Here is a 20,306-nt window from a genome sequence, read left to right on the forward strand (position 1 = left end):
ACTGAGCCATTCATTCTCCTCATCGTGTTGACTGATGGCTGACTGAGCCATTCATTCTCCTCATCGTGTTGACTGATGGCCGACTGAGCCATTCATTCTCCTCATAGTGTTGACTGATGGTCGACTGAGCCATTCATTCTCCTCATCGTGTTGACTGATGGCCGACTGAGCCATTCATTCTCCTCATAGCGTTGACTGAGCCATTCATTCTCCTCATAGTGTTGACTGATGGCCGACTGAGCCATTCATTCTCCTCATCGTGTTGACTGATGGTCGGCTGAGCCATTCATTCTCCTCACGGAGCGTTGACTGATGGCCGACTGAGCCATTCATTCTCCTCATAGTGTTGACTGATGGCCGACTGAGCCATTCATTCTCCTCATAGTGTTGACTGATGGCCGACTGAGCCATTCATTCTCCTCATAGTGTTGACTGATGGCCGACTGAGCCATTCATTCTCCTCATAGTGTTGACTGATGGCCGACTGAGCCATTCATTCTCCTCATAGTGTTGACTGATGGCCGACTGAGCCATTCATTTCCTCATAGTGTTGACTGATGGCCGACTGGAGCCATTCATTCTCCTCATAGTGTTGACTGATGGTCGACTGAGCCATTCATTCTCCTCATAGTGTTGACTGATGGTCGACTGAGCCATTCATTCTCCTCATCGTGTTGACTGATGGCCGACTGAGCCATTCATTCTCCTCATAGTGTTGACTGAGCCATTCATTCTCCTCATAGTGTTGACTGATGGTCGACTGAGCCATTCATTCTCCTCATCGTGTTGACTGATGGCCGACTGAGCCATTCATTCTCCTCATAGCGTTGACTGAGCCATTCATTCTCCTCATCGTGTTGACTGATGGCCGACTGAGCCATTCATTCTCCTCATAGCGTTGACTGAGCCATTCATTCTCCTCATAGTGTTGACTGATGGTCGACTGAGCCATTCATTCTCCTCATCGTGTTGACTGATGGCCGACTGAGCCATTCATTCTCCTCATAGTGTTGACTGATGGCCGACTGAGCCATTCATTCTCCTCATAGCGTTGACTGATGGCCGACTGAGCCATTCATTCTCCTCATAGCGTTGACTGAGCCATTCATTCTCCTCATCGTGTTGACTGATGGCCGACTGAGCCATTCATTCTCCTCATAGTGTTGACTGATGACCGACTGAGCCATTCATTCTCCTCATAGCGTTGACTGATGGCCGACTGAGCCATTCATTCTCCTCATAGTGTTGACTGATGGCCGACTGAGCCATTCATTCTCCTCATAGTGTTGACTGATGGCCGACTGAGCCATTCATTCTCCTCATAGTGTTGACTGATGGCCGACTGAGCCATTCATTCTCCTCATAGTGTTGACTGATGGCCGACTGAGCCATTCATTCTCCTCAGTGTTGACTGATGACCGACTGAGCCATTCATTCTCCTCATAGTGTTGACTGATGGCCGACTGAGCCATTCATTCTCCTCATAGTGTTGACTGATGGCTGACTGAGCCATTCATTCTCCTCATCGTGTTGACTGATGGCCGACTGAGCCATTCATTCTCCTCATAGTGTTGACTGATGGCCGACTGAGCCATTCATTCTCCTCATAGTGTTGTTTTGGGCGTTGTTTTGAACATTTTTGTCATGCTAGTGGGATGTTTTTCAGTGGCAGGGACTGGGAGACTAGTCAGGATCGAGGCAAAGATGAACGGAGCAAAGATGAACAGAGCAAAGATGAACAGAGCAAAGATGAACAGAGCAAAGATGAACAGAGCAAAGATGAACAGAGCAAAGATGAACAGAGCAAAGTACAGAGATATCCTTGATGAAAACCTGCTCCACAGTGCTCAGGAACTCAAACTGGGACGAAGGTTCACCTTCCAACAGGACAATGACCCTAAGCACACAGCCAAGACAGCCACGGCAACACAGGAGTGTCCTTGAGTGGCCCAACCAGAGGCCGGACTTGAACCCAATCTAAACATCTCTGGAGAGACCTGAAAATAGCTGTGCAGTGACGCTCCCCATCCAACCTGACAGAGCTTGAGAGGATCTGCAGAGAAGAATGGGAGAAACTCCTCAAATACAGGTGTGCCAAGCTTGTAGCGTCATACCCAAGAAGACTGGAGGCTGTTATCGCTGCCAAAGGTGCTTCAACAAAGTACTGAATAACGGGTCTGAATACTGAATATTTTTTTCTCTTAAAAACCTCTTTTTGCTTTGTCATTATGGGGTATAAATGATTTGATCAATTTTATGGTCCCGGCCAGGCTTCAGCCTCACGGACCCTTGTGGTCCCGGCCAGGCTTCAGCCCACGGACCCTTGTGGTCCCGGCCAGGCTTCAGCCTCACGGACCCTTGTGGTCCCGGCAAGCACACGTGAAGCTCCAGCCTGTTGTTCCTGGCTGGGATAGACTGTAGCTGTGAGGTTCTTGCTCCTGGCTGGGATAGACTGTAGCTGGGAGGTTCTTGCTCCTGGCTGGGATAGACTAGCATGCACACATGACTGTAAGTCGCTTTGGATAAAAGCGTCAGCTAAATGGCATATTTTTTTTTTTTTTTTATAGACTGTAGCTGGGAGGGTGTTGTTCCTGGCTGGGATAGACTGTAGCTGGGATAGACTGTAGCTGGGAGGGTGTTGTTCCTGGCTGGGATAGACTGTAGCTGGGAGAGTCTTGTTCCTGGCTGGGATAGACTGTAGCTGGGAGGTTCTTGCTCCTGGCTGGGATAGACTGTAGCTGGGAGGGTCTTGTTACTGGCTGGGATAGACTGTAGCTGGGATAGACTGTAGCTGGGAGGGTCTTGCTCCTGGCTGGGATAGACTGTAGCTGGGAGGTTCTTGCTCCTGGCTGGGATAGACTGTAGCTGGGAGGGTCTTGTTACTGGCTGGGATAGACTGTAGCTGGGATAGACTGTAGCTGGGAGGGTGTTGTTCCTGGCTGGGATAGACTGTAGCTGGGAGAGTCTTGTTCCTGGCTGGGATAGACTGTAGCTGGGAGGGTCTTGTTCCTGGCTGGGATAGACTGTAGCTGGGAGGGTCTTGTTCCTGGCTGGGATAGACTGTAGCTGGGAGAGTCTTGTTCCTGGCTGGGATAGACTGTAGCTGGGAGAGTCTTGTTCCTGGCTGGGATAGACTGTATAGGGTGCTATCTCGTGCCCTATATAGGGAAGATGGTGCTGTTTGGGATGCTAGCTGTGTTTGTCAGCCTCTTGGTGACCGATCCCATACAACAGCTGCTTAGCATCACTAGGAGGCCTGTGGGGCCCGGTCAGTCCTCGCCCTGAGCCTGCAGCCTCTCCCCCGCACACACTGCAGCACTTAAAGACTCTTCAAATGCTGCACAGAGCCCAGGTCAAAGGCTCAACGCCATCAGATTCCATCTCCCCTTCTCTCCATTTACAGTATGACAGCGGATGTCTGCTTGGAGTGCTTTGAGTTCACTGGTATATAACAGACTAGACCGGGGGTAAACTACACCTGTAACAGACTAGACCGGGGGTAAACTACACCTGTAACAGACTAGACCAGGGGGGGTAAACTACACCTGTAACAGACTAGACCAGGGGGGGTAAACTACACCTGTAACAGACTAGACCAGGGGGGTAAACTACACCTGTAACAGACTAGACCGGGGGGGTAAACTACACCTGTAACAGACTAGACCGGGAGGGGGGTAAACTACACCTGTAACAGACTAGACCGGGTGGGGGTAAACTACACCTGTAACAGACTAGACCAGGGGGTAAACTACACCTGTAACAGACTAGACCGGGGGGGGTAAACTACACCTGTAACAGACCAGACCGGGGGTAAACTACACCTGTAACAGACTAGACCAGGGGGTAAACTACACCTGTAACAGACTAGACCGGGGGGTAAACTACACCTGTAACAGACTAGACCAGTGGGGTAAACTACACCTGTAACAGACTAGACCAGGGGGGTAACTACACCTGTAACAGACTAGACCGGGGGGGTAAACTACACCTGTAACAGACTAGACCGGGGGTAAACTACACCTGTAACAGACTAGAACGGGGGGGTAAACTACACCTGTAACAAACTAGACCAGGGGGTAAACTACACCTGTAACAGACTAGACCAGGGGGTAAACTACACCTGTAACAGACTAGACCAGGGGGTAAACTACACCTGTAACAATCTAGACCGGGGGGTAAACTACACCTGTAACAGACTAGACCAGTGGGGTAAACTACACCTGTAACAGACTAGACCAGTGGGGTAAACTACACCTGTAACAGACTAGACCGGGGGGGGGTAAACTACACCTGTAACAATCTAGACCGGGGGTAAACTACACCTGTAACAAACTAGACCAGGGGGTAAACTACACCTGTAACAATCTAGACCAGGGGGTAAACTACACCTGTAACAGACTAGACCAGGGGTAAACTACACCTGTAACAGACTAGACCAGGGGGGTAAACTACACCTGTAACAGACTAGACCAGGGGGTAAACTACACCTGTAACAGACTAGAACGGGGGTAAACTACACCTGTAACAATCTAGACCAGGGGGTAAACTACACCTGTAACAGACTAGACCTGGGGGGGTAAACTACACCTGTAACAGACTAGACCAGGGGTAAACTACACCTGTAACAAACTAGACCGGGGTAAACTACACCTGTGACAGACTAGACCGGGAGGGGGTAAACTACACCTGTAACAGACTAGACCAGGGGGGGTAAACTACACCTGTAACAGACTAGACCGGGGGTAAACTACACCTGTAACAGACTAGACCAGGGGGGGTAAACTACACCTGTAACAAACTAGACCAGGGGGGGTAAACTACACCTGTAACAGACTAGACCGGGGGTAAACTACACCTGTAACAAACTAGACCAGGGGGTAAACTACACCTGTAACAAACTAGACCGGGGGTAAACTACACCTGTAACAATCTAGACCGGGGGTAAACTACACCTGTAACAGACTAGACCGGGGGGGGGTAAACTACACCTGTAACAGACTAGACCGGGGGGTAAACTACACCTGTAACAGACTAGACCAGGGGGGGTAAACTACACCTGTAACAGACTAGACCAGTAACAGACTAGACCAGTGGGGTAAACTACACCTGTAACAGCCTAGACCTGGGGGTAAACTACACCTGTAACAGACTAGACCGGGGGTAAACTACACCTGTAACAGACTAGACCGGGGGTAAACTACACCTGTAACAGACTAGACCAGGGTGGTAAACTACACCTGTAACAGACTAGACCAGTGGGGTAAACTACACCTGTAACAGACTAGACCGGGGGTAAACTACACCTGTAACAGACTAGACCAGGGGGTAAAGTACACCTGTAACAGACTAGACCAGGGTGGTAAACTACACCTGTTCCTCATCAGATACAGTATCAGTCTCCTCTCCTGTTGATGGTCGTTCTGTTATGTGTTCCTCATCAGATACAGTATCAGTCTCCTCTCCTGTAGATGGTCGTTCTGTTCCCTCATCAGATACAGTATCAGTCTCCTCTCCTGTAGATGGTCGTTCTGTTCCTCATCAGATACAGTATCAGTCTCCTCTCCTGTTGATGGTCGTTCTGTTATGTGTTCCTCATCAGATACAGTATCAGTCTCCTCTCCTGTAGATGTACGTTCTGTTCCTCATCAGATACAGTATCAGTCTCCTCTCCTGTTGATGGTCGTTCTGTTCCTCATCAGATACAGTATCAGTCTCCTCTCCTGTAGATGGACGTTCTGTTCCTCATCAGATACAGTATCAGTCTCCTCTCCTGTTGATGGACGTTCTGTTCCTCATCAGATACAGTATCAGTCTCCTCTCCTGTTGATGGACGTTCTGTTCCTCATCAGATACAGTATCAGTCTCCTCTCCTGTAGATGGTCGTTCTGTTCCTCATCAGATACAGTATCAGTCTCCTCTCCTGTAGATGGACGTTCTGTTCCTCATCAGATACAGTATCAGTCTCCTCTCCTGTAGATGGTCGTTCTGTTCCTCATCAGATACAGTATCAGTCTCCTCTCCTGTAGATGGTCGTTCTGTTCCTCATCAGATACAGTATCAGTCTCCTCTCCTGTTGATGGACGTTCTGTTCCTCATCAGATACAGTATCAGTCTCCTCTCCTGTAGATGGTCGTTCTGTTCCTCATCAGATACAGTATCAGTCTCCTCTCCTGTTGATGGTCGTTCTGTTCCTCATCAGATACAGTATCAGTCTCCTCTCCTGTAGATGGACGTTCTGTTCCTCATCAGATACAGTATCAGTCTCCTCTCCTGTTGATGGACGTTCTGTTCCTCATCAGATACAGTATCAGTCTCCTCTCCTGTAGATGGTCGTTCTGTTCCTCATCAGATACAGTATCAGTCTCCTCTCCTGTTGATGGTCGTTCTGTTCCTCATCAGATACAGTATCAGTCTCCTCTCCTGTAGATGGTCGTTCTGTTCCTCATCAGATACAGTATCAGTCTCCTCTCCTGTAGATGGACGTTCTGTTCCTCATCAGATACAGTATCAGTCTCCTCTCCTGTAGATGGACGTTCTGTTCCTCATCAGATACAGTATCAGTCTCCTCTCCTGTAGATGGTCGTTCTGTTCCTCATCAGATACAGTATCAGTCTCCTCTCCTGTTGATGGACGTTCTGTTCCTCATCAGATACAGTATCAGTCTCCTCTCCTGTAGATGGTCGTTCTGTTCCTCATCAGATACAGTATCAGTCTCCTCTCCTGTTGATGGTCGTTCTGTTCCTCATCAGATACAGTATCAGTCTCCTCTCCTGTAGATGGTCGTTCTGTTCCTAATCAGATACAGCCGTTGGTTTCCGAATGTTGTCTTGCAGTTTGACCCGGTTTGTGTTAGAATGTTTTCTCAGTCGTGACTCACGCAGACACTCGCATTCAGATTTCGTTGCGAACTTCAATCATGGATGGAGTGATTCTTCACTCGTGTGTGTGTGTGTGTGTGTGTGTGTGTGTGTGTGTGTGTGTGTGTGTGTGTGTGTGTGTGTGTGTGTGTGTGTGTGTGTGACAGCTCCGTACTGTACATAACAGACTGTGTGTGTGTGAGACGGCTCCGTACTGTACATAACAGACTGTGTGTGTGTGTGTGACAGCTCCGTACTGTACATAACAGACTGTGTGTGTGTGAGACAGCTCTGTACTGTACATAACAGACTGTGTGTGTGTGTGTGTGACAGCTCCGTACTGTACATAACAGACTGTGTGTGTGTGTGACAGCTCCGTGCTGTACATAACAGACTGTGTGTGTGTGTGACAGCTCCGTACTGTACGTAACAGACTGTGTGTGTGTGAGACAGCTCCGTACTGTACATAATGACAGTGTGTGTGACAGCTCCGTACTGTACATAATGACAGTGTGTGTGTGTGACAGCTCCGTACTGTACATAACAGACTGTGTGTGTGTGAGACAGCTCCGTACTGTACATAATGACAGTGTGTGTGACAGCTCCGTACTGTACATAACAGACTGTGTGTGTGTGACAGCTCCGTACTGTACATAACAGACTGTGTGTGTGTGTGTGAGACAGCTCCGTACTGTACATAATGACAGTGTGTGTGACAGCTCCGTACTGTACATAACAGACTGTGTGTGTGTGTGTGTGAGACAGCTCCGTACTGTACATAACAGACTGTGTGTGTGTGTGTGTGACAGCTCCGTACTTGTACATAACAGACTGTGTGTGTGTGACAGCTCCGTACTGTACATAACAGACTGTGTGTGTGAGACAGCTCCGTACTGTACATAACAGACTGTGTGTGAGACAGCTCCGTACTGTACATAACAGACTGTGTGTGTGTGTGAGACAGCTCCGTACTGTACATAACAGACTGAGTGTGTGTGTGAGACAGCTCCGTACTGTACATAACAGACTGTGTGTGTGTGTGTGTGAGACAGCTCCGTACTGTACATAACAGACTGTGTGTGTGTGTGTGAGACAGCTCCGTACTGTACATAACAGACTGTGTGTGTGTGTGAGACAGCTCCGTACTGTACATAACAGACTGTGTGTGTGTGAGACAGCTCCGTACTGTACATAACAGACTGTGTGTGTGTGTGTGTGTGTGTGTGTGTGTGTGTGTGTGTGTGTGTGTGTGTGTGTGTGTGTGTGTGTGTGTGTGTGTGTGACAGCTCCACTGTACGTAACAGACTGTGTGTGTGTGTGTGTGTGTGACAGCTCCGTACTGTACATAACAGACTGTGTGTGTGTGTGTGACAGCTCCGTACTGTACATAACAGACTGTGTGTGTGTGACAGCTCCGTACTGTACATAACAGACTGTGTGTGTGTGAGACAGCTCCGTACTGTACATAACAGACTGTGTGTGTGTGAGACAGCTCCGTACTGTACATAACAGACTGTGTGTGTGTGTGACAGCTCCGTACTGTACATAACAGACTGTGTGTGTGTGAGACAGCTCCGTACTGTACATAACAGACTGTGTGTGTGTGACAGCTCCGTACTGTACATAACAGACTGTGTGTGTGTGAGACAGCTCCGTACTGTACATAACAGACTGTGTGTGTGTGTGTGACAGCTCCGTACTGTACATAACAGACTGTGTGTGTGACAGCTCCGTACTGTACATAATGACAGTGCACCACATGGAGAGTAGGAGCGCTGACAGCAGCCTGGAGTGACGGTTCCAGTGGGAGGAGAATCGTGATGGTCCGCAAGAAATACGTCCTCTACAACAGAGTGCTGAGACTGGTGTCTCACGTCCTCTACAACAGAGTGCTGAGACTGGTGTCTCACGTCCTCTACAACAGAGTGCTGAGACTGGTGTCTCACGTCCTCTACAACAGAGTGCTGAGACTGGTGTCTCAGGTCCTCTACATAACAGAGTGCTGAGACTGGTGTCTCACGTCCTCTACAACAGAGTGCTGAGACTGGTGTCTCACGTCCTCTACAACAGAGTGCTGAGACTGGTGTCTCACGTCCTCTACAACAGAGTGCTGAGACTGGTGTCTCACGTCCTCTACAACAGAGTGCTGAGACTGGTGTCTCACGTCCTCTACAACAGAGTGCTGAGACTGGTGTCTCACGTCCCCTCCTTTCTAGTGCACTACTTTAGACCAGAGCCCTATGAGAATAGGTCTTTATAGTGCACTACTTTAGACCAGAGCCCTATGGGAATAGGTCTTTATAGTGCACTACTTTAGACCAGAGCCCTATGGGAATAGGTCTTTATAGTGCACTACTTTAGACCAGAGCCCTATGGGAATAGGTCTTTATAGTGCACTACTTTAGACCAGAGCCCTATGGGAATAGGTCTTTATAGTGCACTACTTTAGACCAGAGCCCTATGGGAATAGGTCTTTATAGTGCACTACTTTAGACCAGAGCCCTATGGGAATAGGTCTTTATAGTGCACTACTTTAGACCAGAGCCCTATGGGAATAGGTCTTTATAGTGCACTACTTTAGACCAGAGCCCTATGGGAATAGGTCTTTATAGTGCACTACTTTAGACCAGAGCCCTATGGGAATAGGTCTTTATAGTGCCCTACTTTAGACCAGAGCCCTATGGGAATAGGTCTTTATAGTGCACTACTTTAGACCAGAGCCCTATGGGAATAGGTCTTTATAGTGCACTACTTTAGACCAGAGCCCTATGGGAATAGGTCTTTATAGTGCACTACTTTAGACCAGAGCCCTATGGGAATAGGTCTTTATAGTGCACTACTTTAGACCAGAGCCCTATGGGAATAGGTCTTTATAGTGCACTACTTTAGACCAGAGCCCTATGGGAATAGGTCTTTATAGTGCACTACTTTAGACCAGAGCCCTATGGGAATAGGTCTTTATAGTGCACTACTTTAGACCAGAGCCCTATGGGAATAGGTCTTTATAGTGCACTACTTTAGACCAGAGCCCTATGGGAATAGGTCTTTATAGTGCACTACTTTAGACCAGAGCCCTATGGGAATAGGTCTTTATAGTGCACTACTTTAGACCAGAGCCCTATGGGAATAGGTCTTTATAGTGCACTACTTTAGACCAGAGCCCTATGGGAATAGGTCTTTATAGTGCACTACTTTAGACCAGAGCCCTATGGGAATAGGTCTTTATAGTGCACTACTTTAGACCAGAGCCCTATGGGAATAGGTCTTTATAGTGCACTACTTTAGACCAGAGCCCTATGGGAATAGGTCTTTCTAGTGCACTACTTTAGACCAGAGCCCTATGGGAATAGGTCTTTATAGTGCACTACTTTAGACCAGAGCCCTATGGGAATAGGTCTTTATAGTGCACTACTTTAGACCAGAGCCCTATGGGAATAGGTCTTTATAGTGCACTACTTTAGACCAGAGCCCTATGGGAATAGGTCTTTATAGTGCACTACTTTAGACCAGAGCCCTATGGGAATAGGTCTTTATAGTGCACTACTTTAGACCAGAGCCCTATGGGAATAGGTCTTTATAGTGCACTACTTTAGACCAGAGCCCTATGGGAATAGGTCTTTATAGTGCACTACTTTAGACCAGAGCCCTATGGGAATAGGTCTTTATAGTGCACTACTTTAGACCAGAGCCCTATGGGAATAGGTCTTTATAGTGCACTACTTTAGACCAGAGCCCTATGGGAATAGGTCTTTATAGTGCACTACTTTAGACCAGAGCCCTATGGGAATAGGTCTTTATAGTGCACTTCTTTAGACCAGGGTAGAAATGAGTAGGGTTCAATTTGGGAAACACCCTGGGTTTTATTCACTGCAACACGATAAACACCGAGGCCCTGAGACAAACCAGCCCCCCCCCCAGCTACATAACAGGACATATCACTATGGAGACCAGCCCCCCCCCAGCTACATAACAGGACATATCACTATGGAGACCAGCCCCCCCAGCTACATAACAGGACATATTACTATGGAGACCAGCCCCCCAGCTACATAACAGGACATATCACTATAGAGACCAGCCCCCCCCAGCTACATAACAGGACATATCACTATGGAGACCAGCCCCCCAGCTACGTACCAGGAGATATCACTATGGAGACCAGCCCCCCAGCTACATACCAGGAGATATCACTATGGAGCCCAGCCCCGGCTACATACCAGGAGATATCACTATGGAGACCAGCCCCCCAGCTACATACCAGGAGATATCACTATGGAGACCAGCCCCCAGCTACATACCAGGAGATATCACTATGGAGACCAGCACCCCAGCTACATACCAGGAGATATCACTATGGAGACCATCTGCTGTAATCTCTACAGTATGATCTGCTGTAATCTCTACACTAAAATCTGCTGTAATCTCTACAGTAACCATCAGTCTGGATCTGCTGTAATCTCTACAGTAAAATCTGCTGTAATCTCTACAGTATGATCTGGTGTAATCTCGACAGTAACCATCAGTCTGGATCTGCTGTTATCTCTACAGTAAAATCTGATGTAATCTCTACAGTAAAATCTGATGTAATCTCTACAGTAACCTTCAGTCTGTATCTGCTGTAATCTCTACAGTATGATCTGCTGTAATCTCTACAGTAACCTTTATTGTGAAGTCTTCCCTGAAGAGGACAATACCAGATCATGGCTGATGTTTTCAATATTTTTAATAATCTCACATTCTTGGCCCTCAAATATCCTGTTTATACCAAGCTGCTATTGTGAACAGCAGGGTGTATAAACCTCCGTCTCTCACACTTCTGGTTTCTGGATGCAGGAAATGCCAGTTAATCAGTGAGAACATTCTATCGTTCAGTGTTTTACCGCGACTTGGACAGAGACACAGCTACCTGCTAGGACTGAGACGGACAGCGCTGCCTGCCAGCTGAAGCAGGCAGACAGACCGACAAGCGTGTCTTGGAAACAGGCTGGGGGAGACGGGTTTAGTGATGAGGGCGTTAGAGGGCACAACGGCCCTGCCAGTCCTTGCCCCCAGCAGCAGTCCGTGGCATATGAGACCATTAGAACTTCACAGGTTGTAGCGTCCTGTTGTGTCTCTGTGCCAGACCTCTCTCTCTGCCCTCCCTGTCTCTCCAATCCCTCCCTCAGCGGTTATATTCACCAATCACCACTGTAGCTTCTCCGTGTCTCTCCCATTCAGACTACAGACCTATACTGCATGCTGGGATATGAAAGCAAACAGCGTGGGTGACCTAGCTTGGAGAAACAGGAGATGTCTCCATCTCTCTCTAATAGCTCTACTTAATCTCTCCCTCTCTTGCACTGCGGTTCCCACTCTCTCGCCTTTATCTCTCTCTGCGGTTCCCACTGTCTCTAGCCTTTATCTCTCTTCAGTTCCCACTGTCTCTAGCCTTTATCTCTCTCTGCAGTTCCTACTGTCTCTAGCCTTTATCTCTCTCTGCATTTCCCACTGTCTCTAGCCTTTATCTCTCTCTGCAGTTCCCACTGTCTCTAGCCTTTATCTCTCCCTCTCTCTCTGCAGTTCCCACTGTCTCTCGTTTTTATCTCTCTGCAGTTCCCACTGTCTCTCGTTTTTATCTCTCTGCAGTTCCCACTGTCTCTAGTCTTTATCTCTCTGCAGTTCCCACTGTCTCTAGTCTTTATCTCTCTGCAGTTCCCACTGTCTCTATCCTTTATCTCTCTGCAGTTCCCACTGTCTCTATCCTTTATCTCTCTGCAGTTCCCACTGTCTCTATCCTTTATCTCTCCTCAGTTCCCACTGTCTCTAGCCTTTATCTCTCTGCAGTTCCCACTGTCTCTAGTCTTTATCTCTCTCTGCAGTTCCCATTGTCTCTAAATCTACAGATCCATTTAACCCCAGTCTAAATATTTTATCCTCAGCATCTGACAATGGGCCATATTCATTTTATTTAGTTGATGTCCTGACTGGTCCGGGAGCCCTCTCTGCCTGGTCCGGGAGCCCCTCTCTGCCTGGTCCGGGAGCCCCTCTCTGCCTGGTCCGGGAGCCCCTCTCTGCCTGGTCCGGGAGCCCAGCTCTGCCTGGTCCGGGAGCCCTCTCTGCCTGGTCCGGGAGCCCTCTCTGCCTGGTCCGGGAGCCCCTCTCTGCCTGGTCCGGGAGCCCCTCTCTGCCTGGTCCGGGAGCCCAGCTCTGCCTGGTCCGGGAGCCCAGCTCTGCCTGGTCCGGGAGCCCCTCTCTGCCTGGTCCGGGAGCCCCTCTCTGCCTGGTCCGGGAGCCCAGCTCTGCCTGGTCCGGGAGCCCAGCTCTGCCTGGTCCGGGAGCCCCGCTCTGCTTGGTCCTATTTCTGTCCAGCTGTTCCAGAAGAGTAGCAGGACGCTCTCTCATTTGTCCTAGTATGGCCTTTAACAAGCATTTCTCCCTCCTTTTTTCTCTCTCTGTCTCTCTGTCCTTCCTCACCCCTCTTCCCTGGCCCCATTCCCTCTATTCAGCAGGCCAACCGATGCTATTCTTCTATTCAAATTACTTATATGGAAGTAGTGGTTCTATAGTTGTCCCTATACACAGTCTCTGGGTAGGGGGATGGGGACAGAGAGGGGGGTTTACCCCAAAATATCCCCGCCTCAAGTGCCATCACTCTTTTGTTTTGTGTATTATTTGAAAGCAGCGTGCCCCAGAAACCCCTGAGCCAACAACACCAACATGTAGCTGTCTGGGGTAGACAACATGTAGCTGTCTGGGGTAGACAACATGTAGCTGTCTGGGGTAGACAACATGTAGCTGTCTGGGGTAGACAACATGTAGCTGTCTGGGGTAGACAACATGTAGCTGTCTGGGGTAGACAACACCAACATGTAGCTGTCTGGGGTAGACAACATGTAGCTGTCTGGGGTAGACAACATGTAGCTGTCTGGGGTAGACAACACCAACATGTAGCTGTCTGGGGTAGACAACACCAACATGTAGCTGTCTGGGGTAGACAACACCAACATGTAGCTGTCTGGGGTAGACAACACCAACATGTAGCTGTCTGGGGTAGACAACACCAACATGTAGCTGTCTGGGGTAGACAACACCAACATGTAGCTGTCTGGGGTAGACAACACCAACATGTAGCTGTCTGGGGTAGACAACACCAACATGTAGCTGTCTGGGGTAGACAACACCAACATGTAGCTGTCTGGGGTAGACAACACCAACATGTAGCTGTCTGGGGTAGACAACACCAACATGTAGCTGTCTGGAGTAGACAACATGTAGCTGTCTGGGGTAGACAACATGTAGCTGTCTGGGCTAGACAACACCAACATGTAGCTGTCTGGGCTAGACAACACCAACATGTAGCTGTCTGGGGTAGACAACACCAACATGTAGCTGTCTGGGGTAGACAACACCAACATGTAGCTGTCTGGGGTAGACAACACCAACATGTAGCTGTCTGGAGTAGACAACATGTAGCTGTCTGGGGTAGACAACATGTAGCTGTCTGGGGTAGACAACATGTAGCTGTCTGGGGTAGACAACATGTAGCTGTCTGGGGTAGACAACATGTAGCTGTCTGGGGTAGACAACATGTAGCTGTCTGGGGTAGACAACATGTAGCTGTCTGGGGTAGACAACATGTAGCTGTCTGGGGTAGACAACATGTAGCTGTCTGGGGTAGACAACATGTAGCTGTCTGGGGTAGACAACATGTAGCTGTCTGGGGTAGACAACACCAACATGTAGCTGTCTGGGGTAGACAACACCAACATGTAGCTGTCTGGGGTAGACAACACCAACATGTAGCTGTCTGGGGTAGACAACATGTAGCTGCGTTAGCTGAGAAGATCAGACTGCGTGGGGTTCAGTAGTTAGCTGAGAAGATCAGACTGCGTGGGGTTCAGTAGTTAGCTGAGAAGATCAGACTGCGTGTGGTTCAGTAGTTAGCTGAGAAGATCAGACTGCGTGTGGTTCAGTAGTTAGCTGAGAAGATCAGACTGCGTGTGGTTCAGTAGTTAGCTGAGAAGATCAGACTGCGTGTGGTTCAGTAGTTAGCTGAGAAGATCAGACTGCGTGTGGTTCAGTAGTTAGCTGAGAAGATCAGACTGCGTGTGGTTCAGTAGTTAGCTGAGAAGATCAGACTGCGTGTGGTTCAGTAGTTAGCTGAGAAGATCAGACTGCGTGTGGTTCAGTAGTTAGCTGAGAAGATCAGACTGCGTGTGGTTCAGTAGTTAGCTGAGAAGATCAGACTGCGTGTGGGTCAGTAGTTAGCTGAGAAGATCAGACTGCGTGTGGGTCAGTAGTTTGCTGAGATCAGACTGCGTGTGGGTCAGTAGTTAGCTGAGTTCAGACTGCTTGTGGGTCAGTAGTTAGCTGAGATCAGACTGCTTGTGGGTCAGTAGTTAGCTGAGATCAGACTGCCTGTGGGTCAGTAGTTTGCTGAGATCAGACTGCGTGTGGGTCAGTAGTTAGCTGAGACCAGACTGCGTGTGGGTCAGTAGTTTGCTGAGATCAGACTGCCTGTGGGTCAGTAGTTAGCTGAGATCAGACTGCGTGTGGTTCAGTAGTTAGCTGAGATCAGACTGCGTGGGGGTCAGTAGTTAGCTGAGATCAGACTGCCTGTGGGTCAGTAGTTAGCTGAGATCAGACTGCGTGTGGGTCAGTAGTTAGCTGAGACCAGACTACCTGTGGGTGAGTAGTTAGCTGAGAAGATCAGACTGCTTATAGTATGAAAATGGAGTGACCTAAACCCAAACCCCCTTCCCTCTTTTTCCAGGTGACTCGGTTCAGTTGTCCAGTTTTAAAAGGAGACCTTTGAAACTCTGCAGGGTTGATGTTAACACGTGTCTGTCGCCTCTCTGTGCTGCTGACAGACTTGTAGAGCCCTGGCTGCTGCCGTGTTATAGGCGACCTATTGAAAACGCTTTCAGAAGTAGCTCCTCCCCCTCCCCCTTGTGTTCTACCGTTACCAGGGCAACGCCTTTCATAGAACCCTGTCATGTGACCCCACCGGGGTTTTGACGTCAGAGAGGAGAGGAGGCGGAGTTTGGGTGAACAGCTTCGCTCAGACATTTCAGTTTGCAGCTGTGGGGGCTTGTTGAGAGTCTCTTCTTCTTCTTGGGTGTTGGGAGTCGCTTAGTTGGTTGTCAGTTCTGCCCGGTGTCTCGTCGAAGCCTCTTCCCTCTGTTCTGTTCGCTAGATCCTCTCCTGTTGTCACTGCTGCCTGTCGCTGACACTCTGCAAACGTAGGACCTGTTGGATTATGGACTGTTAACAGACCTACGGTACTACACACCAGGTGAGGTAGGAGCTCTGGTCTTGTCTTTTTGTGTGAGAAACCGGTTGTTTTTGTTTAAATGATTTGCTATTTTCTTTTACTCTCGGCAACACACGCTTCTCGTATGGCTTTTGCAATGTTGCGAGAGCTGCAGGATTGACCACAGACAACAGTCGGCAGAACATTTGCATTGTGTTGGTTTGAATAAGGAACTGTGAAGGGTTATGAAATGTTACTTTCTCATGAGTCCACAGAATACTGTGAGAGGGGGTTAGAATACTGTTAGAGGGGGTTAGAATACTATGAGAGAGGGGGTTAGAATACTGTGAGAGGTTAGAATACTGTTAGAGGGGGTTAGAATACTGTTAGAGGGGGTTAGAATACTGTTAGAGGGGTTAGAATACTGTTAGAGGGGGTTAGAATACTGTTAGAGGGGGTTAGAATACTGTTAGAGGGGGTTAGAATACTGTTAGAGGGGGTTAGAATACTGTTAGAGGGGGTTTGAATACTGTGAGATAGAGGGGGTTTGAATACTGTTAGAGGGGGTTAGAATACTGTGAGATAGAGGGGGTTTGAATACTGTGAGAGAGGGGGTTAGAATACTGTGAGAGGTTAGAATACTGTGAGAGGTTAGAATACTGTGAGAGGTTAGAATACTGTTAGAGGGGGTTTGAATACTGTGAGATAGAGGGGGTTTGAATACTGTTAGAGGGGGTTTGAATACTGTGAGATAGAGGGGGTTAGAATACTGTGAGAGGTTAGAATACTGTGAGAGGTTAGAATACTGTTAGAGGGGGTTAGAATACTGTGAGATAGAGGGGGTTAGAATACTGTGAGATAGAGGGGGTTTGAATACTGTGAGATAGAGGGGGTTAGAATACTGTGAGAGGTTAGAATACTGTTAGAGGGGGTTAGAATACTGTTAGAGGAGGTTAGAATACTGTGAGATAGAGGGGGTTAGAATACTGTTAGAGGTTAGAATACTGTTAGAGGTTAGAATACTGTTAGAGGTTAGAATACTGTTAGAGGTTAGAATACTGTTAGAGGGGGTTAGAATACTGTTAGAGGTTAGAATACTGTTAGAGGTTAGAATACTGTTAGAGGAGGTTAGAATACTGTTAGAGGAGGTTAGAATACTGTTAGAGGAGGTTAGAATACTGTTAGAGGAGGTTAGAATACTGTTAGGAGGGGTTAGAATACTGTGAGAGGGGGTTAGAATACTGTTAGAGGAGGTTAGAATACTGTTAGAGGGGGTTAGAATACTGTGAGATAGAGGGGGTTAGAATACTGTGAGATAGAGGGGGTTAGAATACTGTGAGATGGAGGGGGTTAGAATACTGTGAGATGGAGGGGTTAGAATACTGTGAGATGGAGGGGTTAGAATACTGTGAGATGGAGGGGTTAGAATACTGTGAGATGGAGGGGTTAGAATACTGTGAGATGGAGGGGGTTAGAATACTGTGAGATGGAGGGGGTTAGAATACTGTGAGATGGAGGGGGTTAGAATACTGTGAGATGGAGGGGGTTAGAATACTGTGAGATGGAGGGGGTTAGAATACTGTGAGATAGAGGGGGTTAGAATACTGTTGGTTAGAGGGGGTTAGAATACTGTTGGTTAGAGGGGGTTAGAATACTGTTGGTTAGAGGGGGTTAGAATACTGTTGGATGGAGGGGGTTAGAATACTGTTGGATGGAGGGGGATAGAATACTGTTGGATGGAGGGGGTTAGAATAATGTTGGATGGAGGGAGTTAGAATATTGTTGGATAGAGGGAGTTAGAATACTGTTGGATAGAGGGGGTTAGAATACTGTTGGATGGAGGGGGTTAGAATACTGTTGGTTAGAGGGGAATAGAATACTGTTGGATAGAGGGGGATAGAATACTGTTGGATAGAGGGAGTTAGAATACTGTTGGATAGAGGGGGTTAGAATACTGTTGGTTAGAAGGGGTTAGAATACTGTTGGATAGAGGGGGTTAGAATACTGTTGGATAGAGGGAGTTAGAATATTGTTGGATAGAGGGGGTTAGAATACTGTTGGCTAGAGGGGGTTAGAATACTGTTGGATAGAGGGGGTTAGAATACTGTTGGTTAGAAGGGGTTAGAATACTGTTGGTTAGAGGGGGTTAGAATACTGTTGGAGAGAGGGAGTTTAGAATATTGTTGGATAGAGGGGGTTAGAATACTGTTGGATAGAGGGGGTTAGAATACTGTTGGATAGAGGGGTTAGAATACTGTTGGATAGAGGGGGTGAGAATACTGTTGGATAGAGGGGGTGAGAATACTGTTGGATAGAGGGGGTTAGAATACTGTTGGAAAGAGGGGGTTAGGGTTAGAAGTAATGTAGGAGTGTAATGCTGTGGTGTATGAGTAAAATGCTGTGGTGTAGGAGTAATGCTCCTGGAGGACTGTGGTGTAGGAGTAATGCTCCTGGAGGACTGTGGTGTAGGAGTAATGCTCCTGGAGGACTGAGGTGTAGGAGTAATGCTCCTGGAGGACTGTGGTGTAGGAGTAATGCTCCTGGAGGACTGTGGTGTAGGAGTAATGCTCCTGGAGGACTGTGGTGTAGGAGTAATGCTCCTGGAGGACTGAGGTGTAGGAGTAATGCTCCTGGAGGACTGAGGTGTAGGAGTAATGCTCCTGGAGGACTGAGGTGTAGGAGTAATGCTCCTGGAGGACTGAGGTGTAGGAGTAATGCTCCTGGAGGACTGTGGTGTAGGAGTAATGCTCCTGGAGGACTGTGGTGTAGGAGTAATGCTCCTGGAGGACTGTGGTGTAGGAGTAATGCTCCTGGAGGACTGTGGTGTAGGAGTAATGCTCCTGGAGGACTGTGGTGTAGGAGTAATGCTCCTGGAGGACTGTGGTGTAGGAGTAATGCTCCTGGAGGACTGTGGTGTAGGAGTAATGCTCCTGGAGGACTGTGGTGTAGGAGTAATGCTCCTGGAGGACTGTGGTGTAGGAGTAATGCTCCTGGAGGACTGAGGTGTAGGAGTAATGCTCCTGGAGGATTGTGGTGTAGGAGTAATGCTCCTGGAGGACTGTGGTGTAGGAGTAATGCTCCTGGAGGACTGTGGTGTAGGAGTAATGCTCCTGGAGGACTGTGGTGTAGGAGTAATGCTCCTGGAGGACTGAGGTGTAGGAGTAATGCTCCTGGAGGACTGTGGTGTAGGAGTAATGCTCCTGGAGGACTGTGGTGTAGGAGTAATGCTCCTGGAGGACTGAGGTGTAGAAGTAATGCTCCTGGAGGACTGTGGTGTAGGAGTAATGCTCCTGGAGGACTGTGGTGTAGGAGTAATGCTCCTGGAGGACTGTGGTGTAGGAGTAATGCTCCTGGAGGACTGTGGTGTAGGAGTAATGCTCCTGGAGGACTGTGGTGTAGGAGTAATGCTCCTGGAGGACTGAGGTGTAGGAGTAATGCTCCTGGAGGACTGTGGTGTAGGAGTAATGCTCCTGGAGGACTGTGGTGTAGGAGTAATGCTCCTGGAGGACTGTGGTGTAGGAGTAATGCTCCTGGAGGACTGTGGTGTAGGAGTAATGCTCCTGGAGGACTGTGGTGTAGGAGTAATGCTCCTGGAGGACTGTGGTGTAGGAGTAATGCTCCTGGAGGACTGTGGTGTAGGAGTAATGCTCCTGGAGGACTGTGGTGTAGGAGTAATGCTCCTGGAGGACTGTGGTGTAGGAGTAATGCTCCTGGAGGACTGAGGTGTAGGAGTAATGCTCCTGGAGGACTGAGGTGTAGGAGTAATGCTCCTGGAGGACTGTGGTGTAGGAGTAATGCTCCTGGAGGACTGTGGTGTAGGAATAATGCTCCTGGAGGACTGTGGTGTAGGAGTAATGCTCCTGGAGGACTGAGGTGTAGGAGTAATGCTCCTGGAGTCCTTTCAAGCTCCACGCGGCTCCCGAAGCTTCTATTGGGGCTGGAGGGCTGAGGTTGGGGCTGGAGGGCTGAGGTTGGGGCTGGAGAGATTGAGGTTGGGGCTGGAGAGATTGAGGTTGGGGCTGGAGGGATTGAGGTTGGGGCTGGAGGGGTTGGGGTTGGGGCTGGAGGGATTGAGGTTGGGGCTGGAGGGATTGAGGTTGGGGCTGGAGAGATTGAGGTTGGGGCTGGAGAGGTTGAGGTTGGGGCTGGAGGGTTGAGGTTGGGGCTGGAGGGGTTGAGGTTGGGGCTGGAGGGATTGAGGTTGGGGCTGGAGGGCT

General features: G+C 48.7%; 2 long non-coding RNA genes across 2 annotated transcripts; both read left to right on the forward strand.

Annotated features, from left to right (window-relative positions):
• Positions 1 to 16,863: 16,863 nt before the first annotated feature.
• On the forward strand, positions 16,864 to 17,386 carry LOC127926879 (uncharacterized). Its single transcript, XR_008125360.1, has 3 exons — positions 16,864 to 16,931; positions 17,196 to 17,279; positions 17,343 to 17,386. It is a non-coding gene; the product is annotated as an uncharacterized LOC127926879 (long non-coding RNA).
• A 1,070-nt stretch (positions 17,387 to 18,456) lies between these two features.
• On the forward strand, positions 18,457 to 20,066 carry LOC127926878 (uncharacterized). The gene is made up of 3 exons (XR_008125359.1): positions 18,457 to 18,702; positions 19,513 to 19,782; positions 19,813 to 20,066. It is a non-coding gene; the product is annotated as an uncharacterized LOC127926878 (long non-coding RNA).
• Positions 20,067 to 20,306: the final 240 nt, after the last annotated feature.

This window comes from Oncorhynchus keta, unplaced genomic scaffold (assembly GCF_023373465.1).
Source record: "Oncorhynchus keta strain PuntledgeMale-10-30-2019 unplaced genomic scaffold, Oket_V2 Un_contig_8571_pilon_pilon, whole genome shotgun sequence".
Taxonomy (NCBI): Eukaryota; Metazoa; Chordata; class Actinopteri; order Salmoniformes; family Salmonidae; genus Oncorhynchus; species Oncorhynchus keta.